Source organism: Triticum aestivum, chromosome 5D, assembly GCF_018294505.1.
Source record: "Triticum aestivum cultivar Chinese Spring chromosome 5D, IWGSC CS RefSeq v2.1, whole genome shotgun sequence".
NCBI lineage: Eukaryota > Viridiplantae > Streptophyta > Magnoliopsida > Poales > Poaceae > Triticum > Triticum aestivum.
In genome coordinates this window covers 490487867-490498026 of record NC_057808.1, presented here as the reverse complement: position 1 = coordinate 490498026, position 10160 = coordinate 490487867, and positions in this window count along the sequence as shown.

Sequence of the window (10160 nt, the reverse complement as noted above, 5' to 3'; positions counted from 1 at the left end):
TATAATCCTCGCGTGTAGCCTTGAGTTCTTCCTCCAGTTCCATGATCCTAGTCTTTGCCTTCTTCAGTTCTATCATGTCTGCGCACATCTGGTTCTCCTGGCGACGAATCTGCTGGTTTAACTCCTGAATGAAAGCTGCAATAGATCTATCCTTCCTGGTGCTGATCATCTCCCATTGCTCGTCTCGGCGCCCACAAATCTGATAGATCGTATCCTTGAGATCATTGTGGTAAACTTCTCCAATGCGTCCCATGGTGATGTGGGCTGCCATGCTCTTTCCTAGACTCCAGGTTGGTGCATCAAAGGAAAACTCTATGGGCTCAGTGACTGGCGTGAACGTCCTTCTTGGAACTTGAGCGCTCCTCTTCTGGTAGTGTGGCGTTGTAGGTTCCGGTGAAGCTTGGTATTCCGATGTTCAGGTACTTAGTAACTTCCTTCAAGTGTCGTCCAAAAGGTGTATCCTCATCTGGTTGCGCGAACTTGTTCCTTGCATCCGCCATCCTAAAAGAGTGGAAGAAAGGAGAGGAGTCAGAAATGAGAAGAGAGTAGTGATCTAGGGCTTTAGCTCAGTGGTCGTGTCCTACAGTCAGCGTGTGCTCTGATACCATCTTTGTAGCGACCAGACCTCAAACAGTCTAGTCTCCGTGCATCAGTGTCATCCCTGGATCGGTAATGATGACACACACAGTACTTTGAAGGATTTATAACAGAGTAGCAATCACACACTTATTACATCGAATAGTTCAAGAGAACTCGAAACAAATAAATATGGCTTAAGGCCATCTAAAAACGATAACAGCGGAAGGCTTGGAAGATAAAGTGAGTCCATCAACTCCAACGGCATCACTGAGTATAAGACCACGACCTAAGGCTCCTTACTCGTCATCTCAAAAGTCTGCAACATGATACGTTGCAGCCCGAAAACGGGTCAGCACATGGAATATGCTGGCAATGTAACACATAGAGAGTAATGAACAGAATAATGCTATCACTACATGCATATTTGGCTGGTGGAAAGCTCTATGGTTATAGTTTTGCGAAAAGCCAATTTTTCCCTACCACAAAGGAATAAATTTCATTTGACTATCATGGTGGTTGTTAAACATTGAGAAGGTACCTCCAACTCAATCCCAATTAAGAACGTGATTAACCCAATCAAATTAAATTAAGTAACATGATGATGAGATTCACATGATAATCCAAGAAATAGATACTCAAGATGTCCGTAACCGGGGACACGGCTAACCATGATTAGATTGTACACTCTGCAGAGGTTTGTGCACTTTTCCCCACAAGACTCGATCGCCTCCGCTTGATTTCTCGCACTACATGGTGTTTGAGAAACGGATGACCGAGACACAGTCTTTCAGAAACAATACTCTTTACTCCGGGTGGATAGTTACACCTACTTTCCCCTACATCTGCTAGCCCACCTCTTCAAGAGATCATGTAACCTACTCAACTATGCTAGAGCCCATAATAATCACAAGAGCACTAGCTTGTGGCTGCACATGGAAGTTTCTAGCATGAATAATCTCATGATCCCTTTGAGTCTGGGTGGCGGTCCATAGGATGATCACACGGGTACTCCGGGATATCCAAAAATACAGGCAACACTGGGTTCTCCAGGTGCCTCAATCCACCCAGATGTAAATTAAAATAGCCACCTTAAGTTGAACCATTAATTAACAGTCTCACATCTGTCATGGAAAACTCTCAAACCCAATCCACGTCTACGAGCATAGCATAGCAATATAAGCAAACGTAGAAGTAACTCCCAAAGGTTTGATAGTAAACAGGGCAATAGGTACTACCTCATCTACTTCCCAAAACCCACATATTAATCAGATCCTAATCATGCAATTGTTTGAGGATTGATCTAATGCAATAAAACTGGGTGGTAAAGAGGTATGATCAAAGTGTTACTTGCTTTGCTGATGATCCGTGAAACCTACAGACTCATAGTAGCACGCTTCGCACTCCGGGTACTCTATCTTAAACAAACAATTCATACATAAGCAATCAAGCAAGGGTGCACGAATAAAACTCAAAATAAGAGATCTAACCAGAAAGTTCAACTTAAGAACTCCGGTTTGCAAAAAGAATCAAATCGAACGAAGCAACGAAACTCAAACGGCGAAAGAAACAAGCTTCATTTACTAATCTGGACGTAAGTCAAATTTTACAGTAGCAAAAACTTGTTTGAGTTGGTTAAAAAGAAAGAGGGTTTCGAGATGAAACTCTAGGCGCTTGAATCGCCTGATTCCAATAAACGAGCGAAAAGTTAAACTGAAACGAAAAACAGATCGGAAATCGCGATCGAAAAATAATCGCGGAAAATCCGAGAAAAAGAAAAACTAACGAATAGGGTAACGAACGAACGTTCGCTGTCTGCGGCTAAACGACGAAAACCATTCATTAAAACGAACGTTCGAACGGGCGTTCGCTATTTAGTTAAACCGGAAAAAATAAAATAAACTGATCTAATATAAAAAAACGCATCTCAGTTTCGAAATAAAACCGAACGGTTTTTCGAGAAAACCGGCGGCTACCTCGGCTCGCATGACGGCGGCGGCGGCGAACAACTCCGGCGGGGCGGCGTCGGGCGAGGGCGGCGGGGCTCCGGCGGGCGGCGTCGGGCGGCGGGACGGGCGGCGGTGACGGCAGCGTCGGGCGGCGGGGTCGGCGACAGGCGACGGCGGGGGCGACGGCGTCGGGCGGCGGGGTCGGCGACGGCGGCGCGGATCGGTTAGGGTTTGGGTTAGGTGGCGGCGGCGACTTGGGCTGGGGCGGGGCTCGGGCCGCGGCTTATAAGGCCGGCCGGGCTGAGGTGCCCGGGACGGACACGGCCCGTAAGGCGGTTCTCGATTTTGTTTTAAATAATTCGGACATGCAGAAAAGAAATACTAAACGGACTTCAAAAATCCTGAAATAAATTTTTCTCGTCCTCTAAAAATAAGCCGGACAAGATGAACATTTATTTGGGCCTAAAATGCAATCTTGAAAAACGCGTATTTTTCCTAATTCAAATAAAATCCAAATAAAATCAAATATTTGTTTTTAATATTTTTCCTCCAATATTTCTTATTTGTGGAGAAATCATATTATCTCCTCTCATATATTTTGATATGAAATATTTTTGGAGAGAGAAATAATTAAAACAAATGATCCTATTTTCAAAATTTGAGAAGACCCAAATATGAAAATAACGAAATCCCAACTCTCTCCATGGGTCCTTGAGTTGCGTGGAATTTCTAGGATCGCAAAACAAAATGCAATAAAATTTGATATGATATGCAAGAATGATCTATGTATAACATTCCAAATTGAAAATTTGGGATGTTACAACTTCGTTCTCCAGAACAATGGAGCGAGCCACTGACTTATTCGAAATAATACATACTGATGTATGCGGTCTAGTGAGTGTTGAGGCTCGCGGCGGGTATCGTTATTTTCTGACCTTCACAGATGATTTGAGCACATATGGGCATATCTACTTAATGAAACATAAGTCTGAAACATTTGAAAAGTTCAAAAAATTTCAGAGTGAAGTGGAAAATCATCGTAACAAGAAAATAAAGTTTCTACGATCTGATCATGGAGGCGAATATTTGAGTTACGAGTTTGGTCTTCATTTGAAACAATGTGGAATAGTTTCACAACTCACGCCACCCAGAACACCACAGGGTAATGGTGCGTACAAACGTCGTAACCATACTTTATTAGATATGGTGCGATCTATGATGTCTCTTACCGATTTACCGCTATCATTTTGGGGTTCTTCTTTAGAGACGACTGCATTCACGTTAAATAGGCAACATCTAAATCCGGTGAGAGGACACCATATGAACTGTGGTTTGGGAAGAAACCTAAGGTGTCATTTCTTAAAGTTTGGGGCTGCGATGCTTATGTGAAAAAGCTTCAACCTGATAAGCTCGAACCCAAATCGGAGAAATGTATCTTCATAGGATACCCAAAGGAAACTGTTGGGTACACCTTCTATCACAAATCCAAAGGCAAGATATTCGTTGCTAAGAAGGGATCCTTTCGAGAGAAGGCATTTCTCTCGAAAGAAGTGAGTGGGAGGAAAGTAGAACTTGATGAGGTAACTAAACCTTCTCCCGAATTGGAAAGTAGTTCATCACAGAAATCAGTTCCAGTGATTCCTACACCAATTAGTGAGGAAGCTAATGATGATGATCATGAAACTTCAGATCAAGTTACTATTGAACCTCGTAGGTCAACCAGAGTATGGTCCGCAATAGAGTGTTACGGTAATCCTATTCTGGAAGTCATGTTACTAGACCATGATGAACCTACGAACTATGAGGAAGCGATGATGAGCCCAGATTCCGCAAAATGGCTTGAGGCCATGAAATCTGAGATGGGATCCATGTATGAGAATAAAGTGTGGACTTTGGTTGACTTTCCCAATGATCAGCAAGCCATAGAGAATAAATGGATCTTCAAGAAGAAGATTGACGCCGACGGTAATGTTATTCTCTACAAAGCTCGGCTTGTTGCGAAAGGTTTTCGACAAGTTCAAGGAGTTGACTACGATGAGACCTTCTCACCCGTAGAGATGCTTAAGTCTGTCCGAATCATGTTAGCAATTGCCGCATTTTATGATTATGAAATTTGGCAAATGGATGTCAAAACTGCATTCCTTAATGGATTTCTTAAAGAAGAATTGTATATGATGCAACCGGAAGGTTTTGTCGATCCTAAAGGTGCTAACAAAGTGTGCAAGCTCCAACGATCCATTTATGGACTAGTGCAAGCCTCTCGGAGTTGGAATATACACTTTGGTAGTGTGATCAAAGCATATGGTTTTATACAGACTTTTGGAGAAGCATGTATTTACAAGAAAGTGAGTGAGAGCTCTGTAGCATTTCTAATATTATATGTGGATGACATATTATTGATTGGAAATAATACAGAATTTCTGGATAGCATAAAAGGATACTTGAATAAGAATTTTTCATGGAAAGACCTCGGTGAAGCTGCTTATATATTGGGCATCAAGATCCATAGAGATAGATCAAGATGCTTAATTGGACTTTCACAAAGCACATACCTTGATAAAGTTTTGAAGAAGATCAAAATGGATCAGTCAAAGAAAGGGTTCATACCTGTGTTACAAGGTGTGAAGTTGCGACAGACTCAATGCCCGACCACTGCAAAAGATAGAGAGAAAATGAAAGGCATTCCCTATGCCTCAGCCATAGGTTATATCATGTATGCAATGATGTGTACCAGACCTGATGTGTGCCTTGCTATAAGTTTAGCAGGGAGGTACCAAAGTAATCCAGGAGTGGATCAGTGGACAGCAGTCAAGAATATCCTGAAATACATGAAAAGGACTAAGGATATGTTTCTCGTTTATGGAGGTGACAAAGAGCTTGTCGTAAATGGTTACGTAGATGCAAGCTTTGACACTGGTCTGGATGACTCTAAGTCACAAACCAGATACGCATTTATATTGAATGGTGGAGTTGCTAGTTGGTGCAGTTCCAAGAAGAGCATCGTGGTGGGATCTACGTGTGAAGCGGAGTACATGGCTACTTCGGAAGCAGCAAATGAATGAGTCTGGATGAAAGAGTTCATATCCGATCTAGGTGTAATACCTAGTGCATCGGGTCCGATGAATACTGGCAATACTGGAGCAATAGCCTTGGCGAAGGAATCCAGATTTCACAAGAGAACCAAACACATCAAGAGACGTTTCAATTCCATCCGTGATCAAGTCAAGGAGGAAGACATAGAGATTTGCAAAATACATACGGATCTGAATGTTGCGGACCCGTTGACTAAGCCTCTTCCACGAGCAAAACATGATCAGCACCAAGACTCCATGGGTGTTAGAATCATTACTATGTAATCTAGATTACTGACTCTAGTGCAAGTGGGAGACTGAAGGAAATATTCCCTAGAGGCAATAATAAAGTTGTTATTTATATTTCCTTATATCATGATAAATGTTTATTATTCATGCTAGAATTGTATTAACAGGAAACTTAGTACATGTGCGAATACATAGACAAACAGAGTGTCCCTAGTATGCCTCTACTTTACTAGCTCGTTAATCAAAGATGGTTAAGTTTCCTGACCATAGACATGTGTTGTCATTTGATGAACGGGATCACACTACTAGGAAAATGCTTATAGACAGTAGCATAGTAGGAGCGCTTTTTATAACAAAGCGCTGCTACTACTTATCAGTAGCGGTTTTTATAACAAAGCGCTGCTACTATGCACTTACCAGTAGCGCTGTTCTAATAAAAAACGCTACTACTAAAATTGGCAGGCCGTTGCCGGCAGGCCAGGCATAGTAGTAGCACTTTAATGTAGGAAGCGCTACTACTATTGGACGTAGCAGTAGCGCTTTCTACATAAAAGAGCGACTACTACGGGCTCCTTATCCATCCCAGCAACGGCCCGCGCTCGACCTCTCTCACTCCCCCAGCCCTCACACTCTCACTCTCGCGCGCCTCCGCCGTCGTCGCCGCCGCCCTCCCTTGCGAACTGCCGTCCCCCGCGCCGGAGCTCTCCAGCCAGCCGCCCTCGCCCATGCCGGCTCTCCTCCCCCGCCGGCCGCCCTCGCCCACGCCGGCTCTCCTCCCTCGCCGGCCACCCTCCCCCGCGCCGGCCGACCTCCCCCGCCGGCCTCCTCCACCACCGAGAGGTACTCCTCCTCCCTCCTCCCTCTAGGTTAATTAACTTACGTGAATTTAGTTCATTAGGTTAACTAAGTTGAACTAAGTGAACTAGCTAGGTTAATTAGGTTTACTAACTAGGTTAATTAGATGTTTTTTAGATGTTTCGTTAACTAGTTTGGTTACTAAGTAGATGTTAATTTGGTTAGGGCAGTTGTGGTACTATTAATTAGATGTTTTTAGTTAGGGAAGTAGGTTAGGTAACTAATTAAGTAGATGTTAATTTAGGGCAGTGGTGTTTAGTTTATAGAAAAAATTCAATATAGTTTTTTTTTACCCTTTTTAGTAAGTGTTTAATAAAATTAGTTAGAAAATTAATAGAACTAGTTAAACTAGTTTATTTTTAGTAAGTACTAGTTTATTTTATTTATAGTAAGTGCTTAGTTGAACTAGTTGAATTAATAAAACTAGTTTATTTTTAGTAAGAAAATTTAGGTATATGAGATTTGATGATCTAATTAAAATTTTACTATATAACTAGTTTATTTTTAGTAAGAAAATTAATAGAACTAGTTTATTTTTTAGTTAAAGAAATTATTACCGCATCAACGTCGACGATGCCTATCCCGCCTCCTCGTCATCGACTCGGTGGAGGAGGCCTGCTTGATCAGAGGGGCCATGTCCGGGACTGGGCTCCGCCAGGCTGGTACTAGGAGGTGCTACCCTCCGGGGGGGCAGCTTGGTGAGGAGCCAGCCCATCGTTGATCCAAACCTTCTTTGGTGGCGGTCACGTGGGCCAGTGACTGTTCGGAGGCTTGAGGACGCCGCGGAGGTGGTACGTCACCGTGTCAGCGAGGAGGACGAGCACGTCCGTCGCTACATGGTCGACTTGCCCGATCACTTTTGATCGCAGGGATAGCCCGACCAATGTCCGGCACGGAGGATCGGCTGCCTTGGTGCTCGACCCAATAATCAACGGATACCATCTCACCCGAGTCCTCATGGACGGCGGCAGTAGTCTTAATCTGATATATCAGGACACAGTCCGCAAAATGGGGATAGACCCAACAAGAATTAGCCAACGCAATACTAGCTTTAAAGGAGTAATACCAGGCCCAGAGGCCCGCTACACGGGCTCTCTCGTACTAGAGGTTGTATTCGGTTCCCCCGGAAACTTCCGAAGTGAAAAGTTAACCTTCGACATCGGTCCATTCCGAAGCGGCTATCTAGCACTACTCGGAAGAACGGCCTTCGCTCGTTTCAATGCAGTACCGCATTATGCTTATCTTAAGCTCAAGATGCCCGGTCCACGCGGCATCATCATGGTTAGCAGAAACACTGAGCGTTCCTTACGCGCGGAAGAATGTGCGGCAGCTTTAGCAGCCGAACACTAAATGGCCTCTCCAACTAGCATAAACGATCGGTCGTCAAGACCGCAGACACGGCTAGACGAGTCCGACGCACCACTAGCTGTAATAGCTTAGATAAACCTGAGATGGGGTTGATGAATATACCCCCGTAGACGGTGCGAGGGGCTTCCCGCATGTAGAAAAACAAAGTCTACAGTTCGGCTCGACCTTATTTTGAATTTTAATGGTTTATTAAGAATAACCAATTTTTCGCACGACAAATTTCATCTAAGTTCTTCTCTTTTAGCAGATGATAATCGTGCTACACCCTTCCAGGATACGGCACAACGGAGACATAGGCGCAGACGTGCAGCAGGGCCCCGCTCAAAGGTTTCTTTTTAGATTAAGACCCAGTGTAAACCTTTCTTACTGTCTCGTGTTGCTTCACACCCTCCGGATACTCAAAACAACCGAGAGGGACGCTGGCGTTATTGGCATTTCGCCGCGTCAGACTAATGCACGTACCTGGAAATTCAGGGTTCAAGGGCGTTACTCAGCCCGGTATATGTTGTAAAGACCGAATACCTTAGGGAGTGTTCGGCGTCACGAGTTTGGCCTTATATGCATCAGCTCCGAATCATGTCTTTGGTCAAATGTTGGGTTTGCCCGGCTCCTGTGTTTTGCTACCTTACGTTCCGCTCTATCGGCTAAGGTGGCACTGGGAGAACTACTGTGATTGTGCCCTGGTTCATCCGGACGAGCACCTCAGTAGAGAAAGCTGAAAATTGACTGTCATGATAAAGCGCAAGACTGGTCAACCACTCGATGACTCATTGGAATCTTCGGGATTCCTCCGCATTAACGAAGGACCGGTTTTCCCGGTCATGTATGTACGTGCACCGTATTCGGATGGACGCGGAAATACCAGGGGCTATATAGTAGCCCCACTGTCAAACTCCTATGGTTAAGTGAAAGTGTTAAAGCAATATAGTCTGATTGCCTCGTTCGCCGCGCTACCACCTCCTTAATGGACCAAGACGTTGGATCAAGTGTGAACACGCGCTTTTGCGAAGACCCCCGCATTATATGCGTGGGGGCTGAAGCCGACGACTGCAAACTTTCAGGTTATATATATATACATAAACGACCGCATAGGAGGCATAATAATACTTTCAGGCAAAAGTATATACACAGCCTTTATAATTCAAATAACATTGTTCTTACAATTGGGATACATGTCACTAGAACATGATACTCTTCGAGCACTGAGCCTCTATTAAACGTGCGCCTTCTAGGACTTCTTCAAAATAGTGCTCGACCGATACTCAGCCTACAGCCGAACTCTGGGTTGCAATAGCGGTGGCCTCCATCTCTGCCTAGTATGTCTTGACACGGGCAAGAGCCATCCACGCACCCTCTATGCACGCCGACCTCTTCACGGCGTCGATATGCGGCACAGCACCAAGGAATCGTTGCACTAAGCCAAAATAACTATTCGGCCTTGGTCCTTCCGGCCAAAGATGATCCACAACAGACCTCATGGCAAGCCCGAACAACCTATGGAGCTCGGCCCACTCGGCCATTTGCTCATTTTACAGCAGCGGACGCACTGGAACATTGAACTGCGACCAGAACAGCTTTTCCACTTCGTGATCTTTTTGATCTTTGAAAAACTCGGTCGCATCAGCAGCACTCGCTGCCAAATCGAAGTATGCGTCTGCAGAACTCCATAATTGATCCAGAAGGGCATACTTAGGATCTCCGAACTTCGTCCGCAACAAAAAGGGTTTCCCAGCCGCGATATCTCCGGCTTGACGTAGCTCCTCCTTCACCGCTCTGATTTTAGAGCGGGCTTCCTTGGCTGCTACCATGGCTTTCTCTAGGTCCGCCGTCTTCGTTTGGCTTTCCTTTTCAAGAATCACATAACGGTCGGCGGCATCTTTCAACTCAACAGCCATCTTGGCTATTTTCTCTTTTCTCTGGCAATGCGCAGCCTATTCGGCTCTTAGCTCTTCGACCGCCTTTAGGGCGGCCGCATCACTCTTCCTGGCTTGTTCCTTGGCTTGGGCAAGTTCCGCCTGAAGGGTCTCCACGGCGGCAGCTCCATCTGCAGTCACACCATATTACATATACTAGCATCATGCTCCTCTTAATA